Below are 25,721 nucleotides of genomic sequence, written 5' to 3'. Positions count from 1 at the left end.
ACTGACTTCAGTTCTTTTTTCCGGCTCCTGCAAGCAGGACCCTGGAGCATTGAGCTCTCCCCTTTTAGGGTTGTTTAGTGTTTTTTCATTGAAATCTCGTTTTTGAGTACTTTTAAAGTACTTTGTGACTTTTCTTCTTGGTGTTTGCACTCTTTTTTTTGTCGAATATGCCTTCTTTATTCAACAAATGCCCTGAGTGCTCCAGGAAGATGGCTAAGTCAGACCCTTATGAGGTGTGTATCCTCTGCCTGCCCTCTTCCCATGTTCCAGAGAAGTGTGAGATCTGTAAAGGCTTCTCTGGCAGGACCCTGAAAGACAGGAGGAAGATCAGACTTCAGGGCCTAGAGGAAAGGAGGCTGAAGGCTCAAGGTGGGTCTGCTGGGGCTTCATCTGCCCATGCTGAGGCCTCTGGGGGGGTCCCCAGGGGCAGGAAGTCCAGCACACGTCCTATTTCTCCGTCTGGATCGGTGGCTCCGACCACGACATCGAGAGGAAGGTCCACGGCCAGTTCCCAGTCTCCCCAGGGCTCTGGGTCGAGAAAACGTCGCCCGTCGACGTTGAGGAGCTTACACCGGCCGCCGTCGAACCCAGTGACAGTTTCTTCGTCGTTGCCGTTGGCGTCGACGTCGAGTGGACGGCGTCGACGGACCAGGCGTCGGCGCTCGCCGTCGAGGCGACACTGCCGTTCGCCGTCAAGGACATCATCGTTGTCGAGGGGATCCTCGTCGTCGAGGCCGCCGTCAAAGCGGAAGAGATCGCCGTCGAGGCAGAAAGGGTCTCCGGCGAAGAAGAAGTCGACGTCGAGGCGATCGAGGTCGCCGTCGAGACAGTCAAAGAGGTCGCCGTCGAGGCGGTCGAAGAGGTCGCCCTCGAGGCGGTCGACGCCGAGGCACAAGCGGTCGTCGTCGAGGTTTCGAGGATCGTCTATCTGGTCAGGATCGACGTCGAGGCATAGAAGCCGGTCGACGCCGTGGCACGTTAACCGGTCGACGCCGAAGGGCCGCTCGACGTCGAGGGGACCACGTTCGACGTCTGAACACCGGTCTTCGACGTCAGGGGGTCGTAAGGACAGGCCGAAGACTGTGGGGGGCTCCCCTCAGTCAGGACGGGATGGTGGCTCGCCGGGAACGGCGTACTCAGAGGTGTATACCCCTAAGAAGACTATTACTCCTTCTCCTCCTTTGCCTAGAGGTCCTCCTCCGAGGGCTCCGAATCCTCCTCCATTGCCTCCTCTGCCTGCTCGTCCTTCCGGACCGCAGGCCCCAGTACCGGGTGTTCCTCCTCCGGTTCCACCGAGATCGGTGTCAATGCCCAGACTTCCGACACCTCCGAAGAAGACTCCTAAGTCGAAGGTTCCTCCTAAGCCCAAGACGTCCGAGCCGGGGAAGCCGGCGGAGCGTCCCAGACCCAGGAGATCGAGGTCTCGCTCAGGGAGGAGAGATATATCTAGGAGTGGACATGGATCCTCCTCGAGATCCAGACATCGCCATAGGAGGCATAGGTCCAGGTCTCGTTCGGCCTCTGGGACCCGTTCGTATTCACCTACATTGTCGGATTCACCGGAGACGAGGGTGTCTCCGATAGATGACATTGGCACGTTCCAGGAGGTTCTCCTGAGAGGGGCTGCGAAGTTGGGGATCAATGTGACGGCCCCTACGCCCACGACTTCTGTGATCTTCGAGACTTTGCACACGAAGCACCTGTCTCGTCCCCTACTGCCTTTGGTGCCAGGACTGGTCGAGCCTGCTGAACAGCTCTTCCTTACGCCGGCGGTGGTGAAGGCTGCTCCCTCCAGGCTTGTCAAGAAGTACCGGGCTCCAGAGTCGGACCCGGCCTTCTTAAGGAAGGACCTAGTGCCTGATTCGGTGATTGTGACGGCGGCTCGGAAACTGCATGCTACCTCCCCGTCCTCCACTGTGCCTCCGGATAAGGAGAGCCGCTGGATTGACTCGGCTGGACGGAAGGCGTGTGGGACGTCTTCCACGACGATGAAGGCCTCCAGCGACTCGGCGTTGTTGGGGCAGTATGACCGTGCACTGTGGGACTCCATGGAACAGTTTGCGGATCTTGTCCCGCGTGACAAAAGAGAGGACTTCATGGAGATCGTCCAGGAAGGGATGCTGGTTTCTAACCAGGCCATCAGCGCCGCGGCAGATATCTCCCTGTTGGCCGCGCATGGATACTGCCATGGTATCAATCAGAGACGCCATGCTTGGCTCCGGCTGACGTCGCTCAAGCCTGAAGCACAACGACGAGTGGCAAATCTGCCGTTTTCCGGCGATACCCTCTTCGGGAAACACCCAGATGACGAAATGGCCAGGATGAAGGCCGAGGCTGAAACCCTGACGGCTGTGGGCTTGGAGAAGCCCAAAGAGAAGAAACCCTACCGCCAGTTCCAACGACGGTTCGGGTCACAGGGTAGAGGAAGGGGACAGTCTTCTGGGCAACAGCAGCAGCAGCAACAACAGCAGCAGTACAGAAGGCCCTTCCAGAAACGTCAGAGGGGTAGAGGTGGACAGCAGTCCTCTACCGCGAACAAGGGCCCGGCTGGGTCTCGACCCTGAGCGGTTACTTCCCCTTCGTCCGTTACCCGCTCCGGTGGGGGGAAGCGTTCAATTTTTTCTGGCAGAGTGGAGAAAAATTACTCAGGACAAGTGGGTGCTGAATATTGTTTGCAATGGATACAGTCTTCGGTTCACCAGCCCTCCTCCATCGATTCCCCCGGTCGGCTCGCCGTATCAACTGCGCGAGCTCCAGGTGGAGGCCGATATCCTGTTAAGGAAAAGGGCGATAGAGGACGTACCTCTGTCTCAAAGAGGGAGAGGCCTGTACTCCCGGTTCTTTCTGGTCCGCAAGAAGGACAAGAACGAGTTCAGGCCCATTCTGGACTTGCGACAGGCAAACAAGTGGATTCGCAGAGAAAAGTTTTGCATGCTGTCGTTGCATCAGAGATACCCTCAGTTGCAATGAGGAGATTGGATGTGTGCCATAGACCTGCAGGATGCATACTTCCATGTACCCATTGCATGCAAGCACAGGAAGTTTCTGCGATTTCAAGTCGGCACCAATCACTATCAGTACATGGTACTTCCATTCGGGCTGAAGTCTGCGCCCAGGACATTCTCGAAGTGCATGGCAGTGGTAGCGGCACACTTGAGGAAGAACAAGGTGTTTGTCTACCCGTACCTGGACGATTGGTTGATCAAGGCCTCCTCCTTCTTGGAAGCTCAAGCACACTTCCAGAAGACGTGTGTTCTATTGAACAAGCTGGGGTTGCACATCAACATGTCCAAGTCTGTCCCGACTCCGGTCCAGTGCATCCAGTACTTGGGAGCCTCCATCGATACGCTGTCAGCAAGCGTGTCTCCTTCGGAGGAGCGACGATTATCACTCCTTCGGAAGGCTCAGGCTCTTATGGCCGCTCCATCTCCAACAGTGAGGACGGTGTCGTCTCTACTGGGATCGATGGCCTCTTGTATCTTCCTGACGCCACATGCACGGCTGCACATGAGACCGCTGCAAGAGTGCTTAGAGGATCAATGGGACCAGAGGAGAGGATCTTGGGACGACAAGATACGACTGTCTCTACATGCTCTTCAGTCTCTGAAGTGGTGGTGTTCAGCGGAGAATCTCCTCAGAGGGGTTCCCTTCCACAAGGACATTCCCACTCGGACTATCGTGACGGATGCTTCTCTCCAGGGCTGGGGAGCGCACTCCGGAGACCTACAGATCCAAGGGACGTGGTCCCCGACGGAGTCCACGTACCACATCAATTTCCTGGAACTCAGAGCTGTTCCTTTGGCACTGAAGGCCTTTCATCCGTCCTTTCAGACCAACTCTCTGCTTGTTCAGACGGACAACACGACAACGATGTATTACCTCAAAAAGCAGGGGGGCTCGAGATCACGCACTCTGTCACAGGAGGCGCAGGCGATCTGGCACTGGCTTCTGGCTCGAGGCCTGTCGATAACGGCCAAGCTTCTGCCAGGTGTGCAGAATGTTCAGGCAGACGAACTGAGCAGACTGATTCAGGAAAACCACGAATGGGTCATAAACGACGAAGTACTAGGAGAAGTCTTCGCAAGGTGGGGGACGCCAGACGTAGATCTGTTCGCCACCGCCGAAAACTGCAAATGCCGAGACTTCGCCTCCAGGTACTACCAGCAGGGGACGCTGGGGAACGCGTTATGGATCAACTGGTCGAACAGCTTTCTGTACGCTTTTCCACCCATTCCCCTGATTCCGACGGTTCTCATCAAGCTGTCCCAGTCCAGGGCGCGGATGATACTGATTGCCCCGGAATGGCCCAGACAGTGGTGGTTCACGGACCTGCTTCACCGGTCTCTCCTTCCTCACATGAAGCTGCCGTGCAGGCCGGACCTTCTCACGAAGTTCAGGGGGCGGATGGTGCACCCCAACCTCTCGTCTTTGAGTTTGGCGGCATGGCTCCTGAAATAGTGCAATATGGCCATCTGAATCTCCTAGAGGATTGTATGGACATACTGAAGGAGGCTAAGCGACCTTCCGCTAGGACTTCTTATGCTTACAAGTGGAAGAGGTTTTGCATCTGGTGCAAGTCTAAGAACTATGACCCTACGACATGCAAGGAGGATGTCATCCTTCCATACCTGCTTCATCTGGCGCAGTCTGGCCTTAATGTTCATTCCATTAGGGTTCATCTGGCTGCTTTGACTGCCTACAGGAAATGCCCTTCACAGACTTCCTTCTTTCAGATCCCTGTGATCAAAGATTTTTTGGAAGGCTTGAAGAAAGTGTTCCCTCCTGTCAGGCTTCCTTCGCCTTCGTGGGACTTGAATGTGGTGCTGTCCAGATTGATGAAGGAGCCTTTTTGAACCTATTCATAAGGCTTCGTTGCAGCACCTGTCCTGGAAGGCGGCGTTCCTCGTGGCCATTACATCGGCCCGCAGGATGAGTGAAATTCAGGCGTTGTGTTGCCAAGAACCTTATACTGTAATTCACGCTGCTAAGGTTGTTATGCGTACTCACCCTAAGTTTCTTCCCAAGGTTGTTTCTGATTTTCATATCAATCAGGCTATAACTTTACCTACGTTCTTTCAGAATCCTTCGTCTCCAGCGGAAAGGTCTTTGTATTCCCTGGATGTTAGGAGGGTGCTGAAATTTTATATGGATAAAACCAGTGATATTCGTAGGTCAGACCAATTGTTCATCAATTATGGATCAGTCAGGACGGGTCTTGCGACCTCTAAGCAGTCTATCTCTAGGTGGATTGTGTCCTGCATACAGCTGTGTTACCAAAAAGCTAATAAGACCTTAGGAGGTAAGCCTAAGGCTCATTCCACCAGGGGCAAGGCTGCCACGACAGCATTGCTCCGTAATGTTCCGATTGCAGAAATCTGCAAGGCGGCCACTTGGAAGTCGGTTCATACCTTTGCTAAACATTACTGCCTGGACTCTGATGCCAGGGCAGACGCTCATGTTGGGCAGGCTTCGCTGTGAAATCTGTTCGCACAGTAGTGGCGTTAATTCTCTTTTCTCCACCGCCGCTTTGGTGTGGGGATGGGCTTGCCATTCTATTCACTAGATTATGACTATACACAGAGATCCCCTACTACAGAAGGAGTAGTTTCTGTCCTGTAACTCCAGTTCTGTAGTAGGGGTATCTCTGTTATAGTCATAAGCGCCCTCCCTCCTCCCCGGTGGAGAGAGACATATTCCTTTATGGAATGCTACAGGTCTGGCGTGTTACGCCTTCAAAAAAACTGAAGTCAGTTGGACCTGCTATGCATTCTGGGATACTGGGAGAAGGTTCTGGAAGATTCTTTTAAAGGCACAGTATCCTGTTTTGAGCCACATAATGGCAGCCTATGGGGCTTGTCTGTCCAGGTTCTTCTCTCTATCATTCCTGAGGGAGTTTGCTGTTAAAGCAAGGGAAATCTGTACAGGCTTTTGCTGTTTTGTGGATTTTGTGGTGGAATTTCTAGTTGAAGTACTGGACAGTGTAGCCTTTTTAGGCTGCATTATCTGTCTTTAAATTCTCTCTTAAGTGTCTATGCTTTTCTGCATTTTTTGACACTATAAGAGATTATTTTTGATTGCTCCGGGGTCCACGCACATGGGCGGGACTATTCACTAGATTATGACTATAACAGAGATACCCCTACTACAGAACTGGAGTTACAGGACAGAAGCGACTCCATCCTCTTTTACAGGTAGGGTGTGAGCCAAAATGTGTAATCCGCCTAGCTATCAATGTCCACTATTTATTGAAGCTCTGGGCTCAGCTCTATTTTTGATTTGTCTTTATTTTCGTGCACTGTTTTAGTCAAAAGTTCAGAATATGAACCTTTGATTGTATGCAAAACAGAGACAGGCTTTCTGGGTAAACGAGACTTTCTTATAATGTGGACAAAGTTCAGATAAATCATTGCTAATGTCAGCGTTAACAACAATAGAAGAGGAAAGGCCGTGCTGATTTGAGTTTACAGAACACAGAATAAACAGACATTCTTAAAGCCTTACTCTGTTCTCTCACTCTCTCTGACTCCTTGAACGGAAAGAGCAAGACACCACAACATGATTGTGTAAAGGAAAGCCAAAACACCACAATATGACTTGAGTAAAGGAAAGCCAGGACACCACAACATGACTTGTGTAAAGGAAAGCAAAAACACCACAACATGACTTGAGTAAAGGAAAGCCAAAACATCGCAACATGACTTGTGTAAAGGAAAGCCAAAACACCACAACATGACTTGAGTAAAGGACACCACACCACAACATGACTTGTGTAAAGGAAAGCCAAAACACTACAATATGACTTGAGTAAAGGAAAGCCCAGACACCACTACATGACTGGTGTAAAGGAAAGCCAAAACACCACAACATGAATTGAGTAAAGGAAAGCCAAGACATCGCAACATGACTTGTGTAAAGGAAATCCCAAAGGCACCACAACATAAATTGTGTAAAAGAAAGCCAAGACACCACAACATGAATTGTGTAAAAGGAAGATCAAGAAAACACAACATGACTCATGTAAAGGAAAGCCAAGATACCACAACATGAATTGTGTAAATGGAAAGACCAAGATACCATAACACAACTCATGGAAAGCTGAAGACACCACAACATGGCTCGTGTAAATGAAAAGTCCAAGACAACACAACATGACTCGTGTAAAGGAAAGACCAAGACACCACACCATGACTTGTGGTAAGGAAAGTCCAAGACAACACAACATGAATGCTGTAAATGAAAGATCAAGACCCCATAACATGACTTGTGTAAAGGATATTTCAAGACAAGACAACATGACTTGTGTAAAGGAAAGCTAAGACACCACAACATGACTTGTGTAAAGGAAAGTCAAGACACCACAACATGACTAGTGTAAAGGAAAGCCAAGACACCACAACCTGACTCACGAAAAGGCAAGCCAAGGCACCACAACATGACTTGTGTAAAGGAAAGCCATGGCACCACAACATGACTCGTGTAAAGGAAAGCCAAGAAACCACAAAATGTCTTGTGTAAAGGAAAGTAGAAGACACCACAACATGACTTGTGTAAAGGAAAGCCAAGACAGCACAAAATGACTCATGGAAAGGAAAGTCCAAGACACCACAACATGACTCATGGAAAGGAAATTCCAAGACACCTCAAAACGACTTGTGGAAAGAAAAGCCCAAGACACCACAGCATGACTTGTGTAAAGGAAAGTCCAAGACACCACAACCCGACATGTACTAATTGTAAAGACAAGTGAAGCTGAGGTGTAGGTGTATTTATTTATAAATCTAAACGTTTCTTGACATACCCATTTCTACATCTGGCATCAGTTTTAGGTTTGCTGTATTTGCCTTTTCTTGGAGGATTTGTAGTAGTTCCGCCTGGTAACCATTCCTCTTGGCTGTGCCTCTCGAAGCCTTCTCGCCCTAGGCAGAATTACTTGCAGAGACCATAGGCTGACCTTTATGTAAATGGTCAGCTATGTAAGGAAGAGTTACCTGGTGATTTCATGGTATCAAACATGCAACACTCTTGTCCTGTATTTTATTTGAATAACCTAATTCATTCTGGGAATTGTAGTTCCGAGTCACTTCAATTGTAGTAAGACACCTGCGAACACTAGTGCTTTGTAAATGAAAAGTGTGGGACTTAAACATTGCATTCTTGGTGACCTGGATTACTCTGATAAAACTGTCAGTCACTCGGCAGTGGTGTGAACTGGGGGGTGCAGGTGCAACGGACTAGGAACAGGCCACGTGCTGATGTGGGAACAAGGTTGAGGATGCTGAGCTGAGCGCCTCTATGCAGTGACAGCCGGGCTCTGTGACCTCTGATTGAACTCGGGGGGAAAGGGGAAAAGGGTGGCACCCCAGCAGTGGAGGAGGGCAGAGGCGGTCAGAAGATTTAAAACACTCTATTAATCAGGTTATGCTGCAACATATTTTTTGCTCTGCTGGATCACTCCAGATGAGAGGACGAGGTAAGGATGTTAGATTTTTTGTTGTACAAAAGGACTTTTTAATCCTAGTTTCCAAATGTGATGGAATGGTATAAACCTGAGGATATCGCTTTATGTCGTTGTGCCTCAGGGTCCATTATCTGGCCCCAAAAATGGGATAGCCTAGAGGCAAACTCATTTTGCATGCTTCATTATACATATGCATTCATGTATTTATTTATTCATTTGTTTAATTTGGGTGCACAGAAAGACTGTGAGACTCCAAGATCTGTGAGCAAAGTCTGCAACAAAGAAGTAAAGTGCCCACAAAAAGCCTACTCCGTGGACTGAGGATGGGGTTCAGTGCTCCTTCCTCAGTACCGGGGGCATCTACGGGAGCAGATAGATGACCATTTACTTTGATATTGTCAAATGTGATACCCTCATTCCATTGATGAACATCACTGCCTTCATTTCATTAGTATCGGACACTATCTCTTCCCAATCTCTCAGATTATTAATGTCAGATTCTCCAATCTACACTGTGTTTAATGCATACCCTTCCTTTCTTGACTTGCAGGGGTGCCCAGATGAATCGCCCCTCAGAGCGCTGGCTACTATTTAACAAGTAATTCTCTCGGTTACTCTTTGATCTTAAATGGTGACGTGGCCTTGAAAACACAGAAGAAAACACGTGTCGGCAGGGCTGCTGAAAATGTAGTTACCAAATATTGTCTGCTACAAGTTGTGAGCATGAACAGAATTGACAAAAAAAACATGTATTAGTTACCCTGATAATGGGCAGCCCATCACAAAAGCTGCCTCGCCCAGAAGGTGGAATTGAACCACCCTGTCGTCGCTAGACAGCTACAGGTTTGAAGCCTGCACCCCAGACCACTGAGGTTCATCCGGGCAAAGAAACAGTGTAGCAAAACAGGTATATATATCACAAGAATACATACTCTTTTACAGGTAGGGTGTGAGCCAAAATGTGTAATCCGCCTAGCTATCAATGCCCACTATTTATTGAAGTTCTGGGCTCAGCTCTATTTTTGATTTGTCTTTATTTTCATGCGCTGTTTTAGTCAAAAGTTCAGAATATGAACCTTTGATTGTATGCAAAACAGAGACAGGCTTTCTGGGTAAACAAGACTTTCTTATAATGTGGACAAAGTTCAGATAAATCATTGGTAATGTCAGTGTTAACCACAATAGAAGAGGAAGGGCCGTGCTGATTTGAGTTTACAGAACACAGAATAAACAGACATTCTTAAAGCCTTACTCTGTTCTCTCACTCTCTCTGACTCCTTGAACGGAAAGAGCAAGACACCACAACACGATTGTGTAAAGGAAAGCCAAAACACCACAATATGACTTGAGTAAAGGAAAGCCAAGACACCACAACATGACTTGTGTAAAGGAAAGCCAAAACACCACAACATGACTTGAGTAAAGGAAAGCCAAGACATCGCAACATGACTTGTGTAAAGGAAAGCCAAAACACCACAACATGACTTGAGTAAAGGAAAGCCAAGACACCACAACATGACTTGTGAAAGGAAAGCCAAAACACTACAATATGACTTGAGTAAAGGAAAGCCAAGACACCACTACATGACTTGTGTAAAGGAAAGCCAAAACACCACAACATGACTTGAGTAAAGGAAAGCCAAGACATCGCAACATGACTTGTGTAAAGGAAAGCCCAAGGCACCACAACATGAATTGTGTAAAAGAAAGCCAAGACACCACAACATGAATTGTGTAAACGAAAGCCAAGTCACCACAACATGAATTGTGTAAAAGGAAGATCAAGAAAACACAACATGACTCATGTAAAGGAAAGCCAAGACACCACAACATGAATTGTGGAAATGTTAAGTCCAAGATACCACAACATAACTCATGGAAAGCTGAAGACACCACAACATAGCTCGTGTAAATGAAAAGTCCAAGACAACAAAACATGACTCGAGTAAAGGAAAGGCCAAGGCACCACACCATGACTTGTGGTAAGGAAAGTCGAAGACAACACAACATGAATGCTGTAAAGGAAAGATCAAGACCCCATAACATGACTTGTGTAAAGGATATTTCAAGACAAGACAACATGACTTGTGTAAAGGAAAGCCAAGACACCACAACATGACTTGTGTAAAGGAAAGTCAAGACACCACAACATGACTAGTGTAAAGGAAAGCCAAGGCACCACAACGTGACTCATGAAAAGGCAAGCCAAGGCACCACAACATGACTTGTGTAAAGGAAAGCCATGGCACCACAACATGACTCGTGTAAAGGAAAGCCAAGAAACCCCAAAATGTCTTGTGTAAAGGAAAGTAGAAGACCCCACAACATGACTTGTGTAAAGGAAAGCCAAGACACCACAACATGACTCATGGAAAGGAAAGTCCAAGACACCACAACATGACTCATGGAAAGGAAATTCCGAGACACCTCAAAACGACTTGTGGAAAGAAAAGCCCAAGACACCACAACATGACTTGTGTAAAGGAAAGTCCAAGACACCACAACCCCGACATGTGCTAATTGTAAAGACAAGGGAAGCTGAGGTGTAGGTGTATTTATTAATAAATCTAAACGTTTCTTGACATACCCGTTTCTACATCAGTCATCAGTTTTAGGTTTGCTGTATTTGCCTTTTCTTGGAGGATTTGTAGTAGTTCCTCCTGGTAACCGTTCCTCTTGGCTGTGCCTCTCGAAGCCTTCTCGCCCTAGGCAGAATTACTTGCAGAGACCATAGGCTGACCTTTATGTAAATGGTCAGCTATGTAAGGAAGAGTTACCTGGTGATTTCATGGTATCAAACATGCAACACTCTTGTCATGTATTTTATTTGAATAACCTAATACATTCTGGGAATTGTAGTTCCGAGTCACTTCAATTGTAGTAAGACACCTGCGAACACTAGTGCTTTGTAAATGAAATGTGTGGAACTTAAACATTGCATTCTTGGTGACCTGGATTACTCTGATAAAACTGTCAGTCACTCGGCAGTGGTATGAACTGGGGGGTTCAGGTGCAACGGACTAGGAACAGGCCACGTGCTGATGTGGGAACAAGGTTAAGGATGCTGAGCAGAGCGCCTCTATGCCCATGACAGCCGGGCTCTGTGACCTCTGATTGAACTCGGGGGGAAAGGGGAAAAGGGTGGCACCCCAGCAGTGGAGGAGGGCAGAGGCGGTCAGAAGATTTAAAACACTCTATTAATCAGGTTATGCTGCAACATATTTTTTGCTCTGCTGGATCACTCCAGATGAGAGGACGAGGTAAGGATGTTAGATTTTTTGTTGTACAAAAGGACTTTTTAATCCTAGTTTCCAAATGTGATGGAATGGTATAACCCTGAGGATATCGCTTTATGTTGTTGTGCCTCAGGGTCCATTATCTGGCCCCAAAAATGGGATAGCCTAGAGGCAAACTCATTTTGCATGCTTTATTATACATATGCATTCATGTATTTATTTATTCATTTGTTTATATTGGGTGCACAGAAAGACTGTGAGACTCCAAGATCTGTGAGCAAAGCCTGCAACAAAGAAGTAAAGTGCCCACAAAAAGCCTACTCTGTGGACTGAGGATGGGGTTCAGTGGTCCTTCCTCAGTACCGGGGACATCTACGGGAGCAGATAGATGACCATTTACTTTGATATTGTCAAATGCGATACCCTCATTCCGTTGATGAACATCACTGCCTTCATTTGATTAGTATCGGACACTATCTCTTCCCAATCTCTCAGATTATTAATGTCAGATTCTCCAATCTACAGTGTGTTTAATGCATACCCTTCCTTTCATGACTTGCTGTGGTGCCCAGATGATTCGCCCCTCAGAGAGCTGGCTACTATATAACAAGTAATTCTCTCGGTTACTCTTTGATCTTAAATGGTGACGTGGCCTTGAAAACACAGAAGAAAACACGTGTCGGCAGGGCTGCTGAAAATGTAGTTACCAAATATTGTCTACTACAAGTTGTGAACATGAACAGAATTGACAAAAAAACATGTATTAGTTACCCTGACAATGGGCAGCCCATCACAAAAGCTGCCTCGCCCAGAAGGTGGAATTGAACCACTCTGTCGCTAGAGAGGTACAGGTTTGAAGCCTGCACCCCAGACCACTGAGGTTCATCCGGGCAAAGAAGCAGGGTAGCAAAACAGGTATATATATCACAAGAATACATCCTCTTTTACAGGTAGGGTGTGAGCCAAAATGTGTAATCTGCCTAGCTATCAATGTCCACTATTTATTGAAGTTCTGGGCTCAGCTCTATTTTTGATTTGTCTTTATTTTCATGCACTGTTTTAGTCAAAAGTTCAGAATATGAACCTTTGATTGTATGCAAAACAGAGACAGGCTTTCTGGGTAAACGAGACTTTCTTATAATGTGGACAAAGTTCAGATAAATCATTGCTAATGTCAGCGTTAACAACAGTAGAAGAGGAAAGGCCGTGCTGATTTGAGTTTACAGAACACCGAATAAACAGACATTCTTAAAGCCTTACTCTGTTCTCTCACTCTCTCTGACTCCTTGAACGGAAAGAGCAAGACACCATAACATGATTGTGTAAAGGAAAGCCAAAACACCACAATATGACTTGAGAAAAGGAAAGCCAAGACACCACAACATGACTTGTGTAAAGGAAAGCCAAAACACCACAACATAACTTGAGTAAAGGAAAGCCAAGACATCGCAACATGACTTGTATAAAGGAAAGCCAAAACACCACAACATGACTTGAGTAAAGGAAAGCCAAGACACCACAACATGACTTGTGTAAAGGAAAGCCAAAACACTACGATATGACTTGAGTAAAGGAAAGCCAAGACACCACTACATGACTGGTGTAAAGGAAAGCCAAAACTCCACAACATGACTTGAGTAAAGGAAAGCCAAGACATCGCAACATGACTTGTGTAAAGGAAAGCCCAAAGGCACCACAACATGAATTGTGTAAAAGAAAGCCAAGACACCACAACATGAATTGTGTAAACGAAAGCCAAGACACCACAACATGAATTGTGTAAAAGGAAGATCAAGAAAACACAACATGACTCATGTAAAGGAAAGCCAAGACACCACAACATGAATTGTGTAAATGGAAAGTCCAAGATACCACAACATAACTCATGGAAAGCTGAAGACACCACAACATGGCTCGTGTAAATGAAAAGTCCAAGACAACAAAACATGACTCGTGTAAAGGAAAGTCCAAGACAACACAACATGAATGCTGTAAAGGAAAGATCAAGACCCCATAACATGACTTGTGTAAAGGATATTTCAAGACAAGACAACATGACTTGTGTAAAGGAAAGCCAAGACACTACAACATGACTTGTGTAAAGGAATGTTAAGACACCACAACATGACTAGTGTAAAGGAAAGACAAGACACCACAACGTGACTCATGAAAAGGCAAGCCAAGGCACCACAACATGACTTGTGTAAAGGAAAGGCATGGCACCACAACATGACTCATGAAAAGGCAAGCCAAGACACCACAACATGACTTGTGTAAAGGAAAGTCAAGACAAGACAACATGACTTGTGTAAAGGAAAGCCAAGACACCACAACATGACTTGTGTAAAGGAAAGTCAAGACACCACAACATGAGTTGTGTAAAGGAAAGCCAAGACACAACAACATGACTCATGGAAAGGAAAGTCCAAGACAACACAACATGACTCATGGAAAGGAAATTCCAAGACACCTCAAAACGACTTGTGGAAAGAAACGCCCAAGACACCACAACATGACTTCTGTAAAGGAAAGTCCAAGACACCACAACCCCGACATGTGCTAATTGTAAAGACAAGTGAAGCTGAGGTGTAGGTGTATTTATTAATAAATCTAAACGTTTCTTGACATACCCGTTTCTACATCAGGCATCAGTTTTAGGTTTGCTGTATTTGCCTTTTCTTGGAGGATTTGTAGTAGTTCCGACTGGTAACCGTTCCTCTTGGCTGTGCCTCTCGAAGCCTTCTCGCCCTAGGCAGAATTACATGCAGAGACCATAGGCTGACCTTTATGTAAATGGTCAGCTATGTAAGGAAGAGTTACCTGGTGATTTCATGGTATCAAACATGCAACACTCTTGTCCTGTATTTTATTTGAATAACCTAATACATTCTGGGAATTGTAGTTCCGAGTCACTTTAATTGTAGTAAGACACCTGCGAACACTAGTGCTTTGTAAATGAAAAGTGTGGGACTTAAACATTGCATTCTTGGTGACCTGGATTACTCTGATAAAACTGCCAGTCACTCTGCAGTGGTGTGAACTGGGGGGTGCAGGTGCAACGGACTAGGAACAGGCCACGTGCTGATGTGGGAACAAGGTTGAGGATGCTGAGCAGAGCGCCTCTATGCAGTGACAGCCGGGCTCTGTGACCTCTGATTGAACTCGGGGGGAAAGGGGAAAAGGGTGGCACCCCAGCAGTGGAGGAGGACAGAGGCGGTCAGAAGATTTAAAACACTCTATTAATCAGGTTATGCTGCAACATATTTTTTGCTCTGCTGGATCACTCCTGATGAGAGGACGAGGTAAGGATGTTAGATTTTTTGTTGTACAAAAGGACTTTTTAATCCTAGTTTCCAAATGTGATGGAATGGTATAACCCTGAGGATATCGCTTTATGTCGTTGTACCTCAGGGTCCATTATCTGGCCCCAAAAATGGGATAGCCTAGAGGCAAACTCATTTTGCATGAGTCATTATACATATGCATTCATGTATTTATTTATTCATTTGTTTAATTTGGGTGCACAGAAAGACTGTGAGACTCCAAGATCTGTGAGCAAAGTCTGCAACAAAAAAGAAATGTGCCCACAAAAAGCCTACTCCGTGGACTGAGGATGGGGTTCAGTGCTCCTTCCTCAGTACCGGGGGCATCTACGGGAGCAGATAGATGACCATTTACTTTGATATTGTCAAATGTGATACCCTCATTCCATTGATGAACATCACTGCCTTCATTTCATTAGTATCAGACACTATCTCTTCACAATCTCTCAGATTATTAATGTCAGATTCTCCAATCTACACTGTGTTTAATGCATACCCTTCCTTTCATGACTTGCTGGGGTGCCCAGATGAATCGCCCCTCAGAGCGCTGGCTACTATTTAACAAGTAATTCTCTCGGTTACTCTTTGATCTTAAATGGTGACGTGGCCTTGAAAACACAGAAGAAACCCGTGTCGGCAGGGCTGCTGAAAATGTAGTTACCAAATATTGTCTGCTACAAGTTGTGAACATGAACAGAATTGACAAAAAAACATGTATTAGTTACCCTGATAATGGGCAGCCCTTCACAAAAGCTGCCTCGCCCAGAAGGTGGAATTGAACCACTCTGTCGCTAGACAGCTACAGGTTTGAAGCCTGCACCCCAGACCACTGAGGTTCATCCGGGCAAAGAAAAAGTGTAGCAAAACAGGTATATATATCACAAGAATACATACTCTTTTACAGGTAGGGTTTGAGCCAAAATGTGTAATCCGCCTAGCTATCAATGTCCACTATTTATTGAAGTTCTGGGCTCAGCTCTATTTTTGATTTGTCTTTATTTTCATGCACTGTTTTAGTCAAAAGTTCAGAATATGAACCTTTGATTGTATGCAAAACAAAGACAGGCTTTCTGGGTAAACGAGACTTTCTTATAATGTGGACAAAGTTCAGATAAATCATTGGTAATGTCAGCGTTAACCACAATAGAAGAGGAAAGGCCGTGCTGATTTGAGTTTACAGAACACAGAATAAACAGACATTCTTAAAGCCTTACACTGTTCTCTCACTCTCTCTGACTCCTTGAACGGAAAGAGCAAGACACCACAACATTATTGTGTAAAGGAAAGCCAAAACACCACAATATGACTTGAGTAAAGGAAAGCCAAGACACCACAACATGACTTGTGTAAAGGAAAGCCAAAACACCACAACATGACTTGAGTAAAGGAAAGCCAAGACATCGCAACTTGACTTGTGTAAAGGAAAGCCAAAACACCACAACATGACTTGAGTAAAGGAAAGCCAAGACACCACAACATGACTTGTGTAAAGGAAAGCCAAAACACTACAATATGACTTGAGTAAAGGAAAGCCAAGACACCACTACATGACTTGTGTAAAGGAAAGCCAAAACACCACAACATGACTTGAGTAAAGGAAAGCCAAGACATCGCAACATGACTTGTGTAAAGGAAAGCCCAAGGCACCACAACATGAATTGTGTAAAAGAAAGCCAAGACACCACAACATGAATTGTGTAAACGAAAGCCAAGACACCACAACATGAATTGTGTAAAAGGAAGATCAAGAAAACACAACATGACTCATGTAAAGGAAAGCCAAGACACCACAACATGAATTGTGTAAATGGAAAGTCCAAGATACCACAACATAACTCATGGAAAGCTGAAGACACCACAACATGGCTCGTGTAAATGAAAAGTCCAAGACAACAAAACATGACTCGTGTAAAGGAAAGGCCAAGACACCACACCATGACTTGTGGTAAGGAAAGTCCAAGACAACACAACATGAATGCTGTAAAGGAAAGATCAAGACCCCATAACATGACTTGTGTAAAGGATATTTCAAGACAAGACAACATAGCTTATGTAAAGGAAAGCCAAGACACCACAACATGACTTGTGTAAAGGAAATTCAAGACGCCACAACATGACTAGTGTAAAGGAAAGCCAAGACACCACAACTTGACTCATGAAAAGGCAAGCCAAGGCACCACAACATGACTTGTGTAAAGGAAAGCCATGGCACCACAACATGACTCGTGTAAAGGAAAGCCAAGAAACCACAAAATGTCTTGTGTAAAGGAAAGTAGAAGACACCACAACATGACTTGTGTAAAGGAAAGCCAAGACACCACAACATGACTCATGGAAAGGAAAGTCCAAGACACTACAACATGACTCATGGAAAGGAAATTCCAAGACACCTCAAAACGACTTGTGGAAAGAAAAGCCCAAGACACCACAACATGACTTGTGTAAAGGAAAGTCCAAGACACCACAACCCCGACATGTGCTAATTGTAAAGACAAGTGAAGCTGAGGTGTAGGTGTATTTATTAATAAATCTAAACATTTCTTGACATACCCGTTTCTACATCAGTCATCCGTTTTAGGTTTGCTGTATTTGCCTTTTCTTGAAGGATTTGTAGGAGTTCCTCCTGGTAACCGTCCCTCTTGGCTGTGCCTCTCGAAGCCTTCTCGCCCTAGGCAGAATTACTTGCAGAGACCGTAGGCTGACCTTTATGTAAATGGTCAGCTATGTAAGGAAGAGTTACCTGTTCATTTCATGGTATCAAACATGCAACACTCTTGTCCTGTATTTTATTTAAATAATCTAATACATTCTAGGAATTGTAGTTCCGAGTCACTTCAATTGTAGTAAGACACCTGCGAACACTAGTGCTTTGTAAATGAAAAGTGTGGGACTTAAACATTGCATTCTTGGTGACCTGGATTACTCTGATAAAACTGTCAGTCACTCGGCAGTGGTGTGAACTGGGGGGTGCAGGTGCAACGGACTAGGAACAGGCCACGTGCTGATGTGGGAACAAGGTTGAGGATGCTGTGCAGAGCGCCTCTATGCAGTGACAGCCGGGCTCTCTGACCTCTGATTGATCTCGGGGGGAAAGGGGAAAAGGGTGGCACCCCAGCAGTGGAGGAGGGCAGAGGCGGTCAGAAGATTTAAAACACTCTATTAATCAGGTTATGCTGCAACAAATTTTTTGCTCTGCTGGATCACTCCAGATGAGAGGACGAGGTAAGGATGTTAGATTTTTTTGTTGTACAAAAGGACTTTTTAATACTAGTTTGCAAATGTGATGGAATGGTATAACCCTGAGGATATCGCTTTATGTCGTTGTGCCTCAGTGTCCATTATCTGGCCCCAAAAATGGGATAGCCTAGAGGCAAACTCATTTTGCATGCTTCATTATACATATGCATTCATGTATTTATTTATTCATTTGTTTAATTTGGGTGCACAGAAAGACTGTGAGACTCCAAGATCTGTGAGCAAAGTCTGCAACAAAAAAGTAAAGTGCCCACAAAAAGCCTACTCCGTGGACTGAGGATGGGGTTCAGTGCTCCTTCCTCAGTATTGGGGGCATCTACGGGAGCAGATAGATGACCATTTACTTTGATATTGTCAAATGTGATACTCTCATTCCATTGATGAACATCGCTGCCTTCATTTCATTAGTATCGGACACTATCTCTTCCCAATCTCTCTGATTATTAATGTCAGATTCTCCAATCTGCACTGTGTTTAATGCATACCCTTCCTTTCATGACTTGCTAGGGTGCCCAGATGAATCGCCCCTCAGAGCGCTGGCTACTATTTAACAAGTAATTCTCTTGGTTACTCTTTGATCTTAAATGGTGACGTGCCCTTGAAAACACAGACGAAAACACGTGTCGGCAGGGCTGCTGAAAATGTAGTTACCAAATATTGTCTGCTACAAGTTGTGAACATTAACAGAATTGACAGAAAAACATGTATTAGTTACCTTGATAATGGGCAGCCCATCACAAAAGCTGCCTCGCCCAGAAGGTGGAATTGAATCACTCTGTCGCTAGACAGCTACAGGTTTGAAGCCTGCACCCCAGACCACTGAGGTTCATCCGGGCAAAGAAACAGTGTAGCAAAACAGGTATATATATCACAAGAATACATACTCTTTTACAGGTAGGGTGTGAGCCAAAATGTGTAATCCGCCTAGCTATCAATGTCCACTATTTATTGAAGTTCTGGGCTCAGCTCTATTTTTGATTTGTCTTTATTTTCATGCACTGTTTTAGTCAAAAGTTCAGAATATGAACCTTTGACTGTATGCAAAACAGAGACAGGCTTTCTGGGTAAACGAGACTTTCTTGTAATGTTGACAAAGTTCAGATAAATCATTGGTAATGTCAGCGTTAACCACAATAGAAGAGGAAAGGCCGTGCTGATTTGAGTTTACAGAACACAGAATAAACAGACATTCTTAAAGCCTTACTCTGTTCTCTTACTCTCTCTGACTCCTTGAACGGAAAAAGCAAGACACCACAACATGATTGTGTAAAGGAAAGCCAAAACACCACAATATGACTTGAGTAAAGGGAAGCCAAGACACCACAACATGACTTGTGTAAAGGAAAGCCAAAACACCACTACATGACTTGAGTAAAGGAAAGCCAAGACATGGCAACATGACTTGTGTAAAGGAAAGCCAAAACACCACAACATGACTTGAGTAAAGGAAAGCCAAGACACCACAACATGACTTGTGTAAAGGAAAGCCAAAACACTACAATATGACTTGAGTAAAGGAAAGCCAAGACACCACTACATGACTTGTGTAAAGGAAAGCCAAAACACCACAACATGACTTGAGTAAAGGAAAGCCAAGACATCGCAACATGACTTGTGTAAAGGAAAGCCCAAGGCACCACAACATGAATTGTGTAAAAGAAAGCCAAGACACCACAACATGAATTGTGTAAACGAAAGCCAAGACACCACAACATGAATTGTGTAAAAGGAAGATCAAGAAAACACAACATGACTCATGTAAAGGAAAGCCAAGACACCACAACATGAATTGTGTACATGGAAAGTCCAAGATACCACAACATAACTCATGGAAAGCTGAAGACACCACAACATGGCTCGTGTAAATGAAAAGTCCAAGACAACAAAACATGACTCGTGTAAAGGAAAGGCCAAGACATCACACCATGACTTGTGGTAAGGAAAGTCGAAGACAACACAACATGAATGCTGTAAAGGAAAGATCAAGACCCCATAACATGACTTGTGTAAAGGATATTTCAAGACAAGACAGCATGACTTGTGTAAAGGAAAGCCAAGACACCACAACATGACTTGTGTAAAGGAAAGTCAAGACACCACAACATGACTAGTGTAAAGGAAAGCCAAGACACCACAACGTGACTCATGAAAAGGCAAGCCAAGGCACCACAACATGACTTGTGTAAAGGAAAGCCATGGCACCACAACATGACTCGTGTAAAGGAAAGCCAAGAAACCACAAAATGTCTTGTGTAAAGCAAAGAAGAAGACACCACAACATGACTTGTGTAAAGGAAAGTCCAAGACACCACAACATGACTTGTGTAAAGGAAAGTCCAAGACACCACAACCCCGACATGTGCTAATTGTAAAGACAAGGGAAGCTGAGGTGTAGGTGTATTTATTAATAAATCTAAACGTTTCTTGACATACCCGTTTCTACATCAGTCATCAGTTTTAGGTTTGCTGTATTTGCCTTTTCTTGGAGGATTTGTAGTAGTTCCTCCTGGTAACCGTTCCTCTTGGCTGTGCCTCTCGAAGCCTTCTCGCCCTAGGCAGAATTACTTGCAGAGACCATAGGCTGACCTTTATGTAAATGGTCAGCTATGTAAGGAAGAGTTACCTGGTGATTTCATGGTATCAAACATGCAACACTCTTGTCATGTATTTTATTTGAATAACCTAATACATTCTGGGAATTGTAGTTCCGAGTCACTTCAATTGTAGTAAGACACCTGCGAACACTAGTGCTTTGTAAATGAAAAGTGTGGAACTTAAACATTGCATTCTTGGTGACCTGGATTACTCTGATAAAACTGTCAGTCACTCAGCAGTGGTATGAACTGGGGGGTTCAGGTGCAACGGACTAGGAACAGGCCACGTGCTGATGTGGGAACAAGGTTAAGGATGCTGAGCAGAGCGCCTCTATGCCCATGACAGCCGGGCTCTGTGACCTCTGATTGAACTCGGGGGGAAAGGGGAAAAGGGTGGCACCCCAGCAGTGGAGGAGGGCAGAGGCGGTCAGAAGATTTAAAACACTCTATTAATCAGGTTATGCTGCAACATATTTTTTGCTCTGCTGGATCACTCCAGATGAGAGGACGAGGTAAGGATGTTAGATTTTTTGTTGTACAAAAGGACTTTTTAATCCTAGTTTCCAAATGTGATGGAATGGTATAACCCTGAGGATATCGCTTTATGTTGTTGTGCCTCAGGGTCCATTATCTGGCCCCAAAAATGGGATAGCCTAGAGGCAAACTCATTTTGCATGCTTTATTATACATATGCATTCATGTATTTATTTATTCATTTGTTTATATTGGGTGCACAGAAAGACTTTGAGACTCCAAGATCTGTGAGCAAAGCCTGCAACAAAGAAGCAAAGTGCCCACAAAAAGCCTACTCCGTGGACTGAGGATGGGGTTCAGTGGTCCTTCCTCAGTACCGGGGACATCTACGGGAGCAGATAGATGACCATTTACTTTGATATTGTCAAATGCGATACCCTCATTCCGTTGATGAACATCACTGCCTTCATTTGATTAGTATCGGACACTATCTCTTCCCAATCTCTCAGATTATTAATGTCAGATTCTCCAATCTACAGTGTGTTTAATGCATACCCTTCCTTTCATGACTTGCTGTGGTGCCCAGATGATTCGCCCCTCAGAGAGCTGGCTACTATTTAACAAGTAATTCTCTCGGTTACTCTTTGATCTTAAATGGTGACGTGGCCTTGAAAACACAGAAGAAAACACGTGTCGGCAGGGCTGCTGAAAATGTAGTTACCAAATATTGTCTACTACAAGTTGTGAACATGAACAGAATTGACAAAAAAACATGTATTAGTTACCCTGACAATGGGCAGCCCATCACAAAAGCTGCCTCGCCCAGAAGGTGGAATTGAACCACTCTGTCGCTAGAGAGGTACAGGTTTGAAGCCTGCACCCCAGACCACTGAGGTTCATCCGGGCAAAGAAGCAGGGTAGCAAAACAGGTATATATATCACAAGAATACATCCTCTTTTACAGGTAGGGTGTGAGCCAAAATGTGTAATCTGCCTAGCTATCAATGTCCACTATTTATTGAAGTTCTGGGCTCAGCTCTATTTTTGATTTGTCTTTATTTTCATGCACTGTTTTAGTCAAAAGTTCAGAATATGAACCTTTGATTGTATGTAAAACAGAGACAGGCTTTCTGGGTAAACGAGACTTTCTTATAATGTGGACAAAGTTCAGATAAATCATTGCTAATGTCAGCGTTAACAACAGTAGAAGAGGAAAGGCCGTGCTGATTTGAGTTTACAGAACACCGAATAAACAGACATTCTTAAAGCCTTACTCTGTTCTCTCACTCTCTCTGACTCCTTGAACGGAAAGAGCAAGACACCATAACATGATTGTGTAAAGGAAAGCCAAAACACCACAATATGACTTGAGAAAAGGAAAGCCAAGACACCACAACATGACTTGTGTAAAGGAAAGCCAAAACACCACAACATAACTTGAGTAAAGGAAAGCCAAGACATCGCAACATGACTTGTATAAAGGAAAGCCAAAACACCACAACATGACTTGAGTAAAGGAAAGCCAAGACACCACAACATGACTTGTGTAAAGGAAAGCCAAAACACTACAATATGACTTGAGTAAAGGAAAGCCAAGACACCACTACATGACTGGTGTAAAGGAAAGCCAAAACTCCATAACATGACTTGAGTAAAGGAAAGCCAAGACATCGCAACATGACTTGTGTAAAGGAAAGCCCAAAGGCACCACAACATGAATTGTGTAAAAGAAAGCCAAGACACCACAACATGAATTGTGTAAACGAAAGCCAAGACACCACAACATGAATTGTGTAAAAGGAAGATCAAGAAAACACAACATGACTCATGTAAAGGAAAGCCAAGACACCACAACATGAATTGTGTAAATGGAAAGTCCAAGATACCACAACATAACTCATGGAAAGCTGAAGACACCACAACATGGCTCGTGTAAATGAAAAGTCCAAGACAACAAAACATGACTCGTGTAAAGGAAAGTCCAAGACAACACAACATGAATGCTGTAAAGGAAAGATCAAGACCCCATAACATGACTTGTGTAAAGGATATTTCAAGACAAGACAACATGACTTGTGTAAAGGAAAGCCAAGACACTACAACATGACTTGTGTAAAGGAATGTTAAGACACCACAACATGACTAGTGTAAAGGAAAGACAAGACACCACAACGTGACTCATGAAAAGGCAAGCCAAGGCACCACAACATGACTTGTGTAAAGGAAAGGCATGGCACCACAACATGACTCATGAAAAGGCAAGCCAAGACACCACAACATGACTTGTGTAAAGGAAAGTCAAGACAAGACAACATGACTTGTGTAAAGGAAAGCCAAGACACCACAACATGACTTGTGTAAAGGAAAGTCAAGACACCACAACATGACTTGTGTAAAGGAAATCCAAGACACAACAACATGACTCATGGAAAGGAAAGTCCAAGACAACACAACATGACTCATGGAAAGGAAATTCCAAGACACCTCAAAACGACTTGTGGAAAGAAACGCCCAAGACACCACAACATGACTTCTGTAAAGGAAAGTCCAAGACACCACAACCCCGACATGTGCTAATTGTAAAGACAAGGGAAGCTGAGGTGTAGGTGTATTTATTAATAAATCTAAACGTTTCTTGACATACCCGTTTCTACATCAGTCATCAGTTTTAGGTTTGCTGTATTTGCCTTTTCTTGGAGGATTTGTAGTAGTTCCTCCTGGTAACCGTTCCTCTTGGCTGTGCCTCTCGAAGCCTTCTCGCCCTAGGCAGAATTACTTGCAGAGACCATAGGCTGACCTTTATGTAAATGGTCAGCTATGTAAGGAAGAGTTACCTGGTGATTTCATGGTATCAAACATGCAACACTCTTGTCATGTATTTTATTTGAATAACCTAATACATTCTGGGAATTGTAGTTCCGAGTCACTTCAATTGTAGTAAGACACCTGCGAACACTAGTGCTTTGTAAATGAAAAGTGTGGAACTTAAACATTGCATTCTTGGTGACCTGGATTACTCTGATAAAACTGTCAGTCACTCGGCAGTGGTATGAACTGGGGGATTCAGGTGCAACGGACTAGGAACAGGCCACGTGCTGATGTGGGAACAAGGTTAAGGATGCTGAGCAGAGCGCCTCTATGCCCATGACAGCCGGGCTCTGTGACCTCTGATTGAACTCGGGGGGAAAGGGGAAAAGGGTGGCACCCCAGCAGTGGAGTAGGGCAGAGGCGGTCAGAAGATTTAAAACACTCTATTAATCAGGTTATGCTGCAACATATTTTTTGCTCTGCTGGATCACTCCAGATGAGAGGACGAGGTAAGGATGTTAGATTTTTTGTTGTACAAAAGGACTTTTTAATCCTAGTTTCCAAATGTGATGGAATGGTATAACCCTGAGGATATCGCTTTATGTTGTTGTGCCTCAGGGTCCATTATCTGGCCCCAAAAATGGGATAGCCTAGAGGCAAACTCATTTTGCATGCTTTATTATACATATGCATTCATGTATTTATTTATTCATTTGTTTATATTGGGTGCACAGAAAGACTGTGAGACTCCAAGATCTGTGAGCAAAGCCTGCAACAAAGAAGTAAAGTGCCCACAAAAAGCCTACTCCGTGGACTGAGGATGGGGTTCAGTGGTCCTTCCTCAGTACCGGGGACATCTACGGGAGCAGATAGATGACCATTTACTTTGATATTGTCAAATGCGATACCCTCATTCCGTTGATGAACATCACTGCCTTCATTTGATTAGTATCGGACACTATCTCTTCCCAATCTCTCAGATTATTAATGTCAGATTCTCCAATCTACAGTGTGTTTAATGCATACCCTTCCTTTCATGACTTGCTGTGGTGCCCAGATGATTCGCCCCTCAGAGAGCTGGCTACTATTTAACAAGTAATTCTCTCGGTTACTCTTTGATCTTAAATGGTGACGTGGCCTTGAAAACAAACACAGAAGAAAACACGTGTCGGCAGGGCTGTTGAAAATGTAGTTACCAAATATTGTCTACTACAAGTTGTGAACATGAACAGAATTGACAAAAAAACATGTATTAGTTACCCTGACAATGGGCAGCCCATCACAAAAGCTGCCTCGCCCAGAAGGTGGAATTGAACCACTCTGTCGCTAGAGAGGTACAGGTTTGAAGCCTGCACCCCAGACCACTGAGGTTCATCCGGGCAAAGAAGCAGGGTAGCAAAACAGGTATATATATCACAAGAATACATCCTCTTTTACAGGTAGGGTGTGAGCCAAAATGTGTAATCTGCCTAGCTATCAATGTCCACTATTTATTGAAGTTCTGGGCTCAGCTCTATTTTTGATTTGTCTTTATTTTCATGCACTGTTTTAGTCAAAAGTTCAGAATATGAAC

At 44.7% G+C, this 25,721-nt stretch overlaps 6 non-coding genes across 6 annotated transcripts; all 6 read right to left on the bottom strand.

The window, feature by feature from the left end:
* Positions 1–9,252: 9,252 nt before the first annotated feature.
* TRNASTOP-UCA (transfer RNA opal suppressor (anticodon UCA)) lies at positions 9,253–9,342 on the bottom strand. Its single transcript has one exon. It is a non-coding gene; the product is annotated as a tRNA-Sec (tRNA).
* A 3,157-nt stretch (positions 9,343–12,499) lies between these two features.
* TRNASTOP-UCA (transfer RNA opal suppressor (anticodon UCA)) lies at positions 12,500–12,586 on the bottom strand. Its single transcript has one exon. It is a non-coding gene; the product is annotated as a tRNA-Sec (tRNA).
* A 3,190-nt stretch (positions 12,587–15,776) lies between these two features.
* Positions 15,777–15,863, bottom strand: TRNASTOP-UCA (transfer RNA opal suppressor (anticodon UCA)). Its single transcript has one exon. It is a non-coding gene; the product is annotated as a tRNA-Sec (tRNA).
* A 3,158-nt stretch (positions 15,864–19,021) lies between these two features.
* On the bottom strand, positions 19,022–19,108 carry TRNASTOP-UCA (transfer RNA opal suppressor (anticodon UCA)). Its single transcript has one exon. It is a non-coding gene; the product is annotated as a tRNA-Sec (tRNA).
* A 3,051-nt stretch (positions 19,109–22,159) lies between these two features.
* TRNASTOP-UCA (transfer RNA opal suppressor (anticodon UCA)) lies at positions 22,160–22,246 on the bottom strand. The gene has a single exon. It is a non-coding gene; the product is annotated as a tRNA-Sec (tRNA).
* Positions 22,247–25,442: 3,196 nt separating this feature from the next.
* On the bottom strand, positions 25,443–25,529 carry TRNASTOP-UCA (transfer RNA opal suppressor (anticodon UCA)). Its single transcript has one exon. It is a non-coding gene; the product is annotated as a tRNA-Sec (tRNA).
* Between the last annotated feature and the right edge of the window lie 192 nt (positions 25,530–25,721).

This window comes from Lissotriton helveticus, chromosome 5_1 (assembly GCF_964261635.1).
Source record: "Lissotriton helveticus chromosome 5_1, aLisHel1.1, whole genome shotgun sequence".
NCBI classification, from domain to species: Eukaryota; Metazoa; Chordata; class Amphibia; order Caudata; family Salamandridae; genus Lissotriton; species Lissotriton helveticus.
This window is presented reverse-complemented; position numbering and strand designations above follow the sequence as displayed.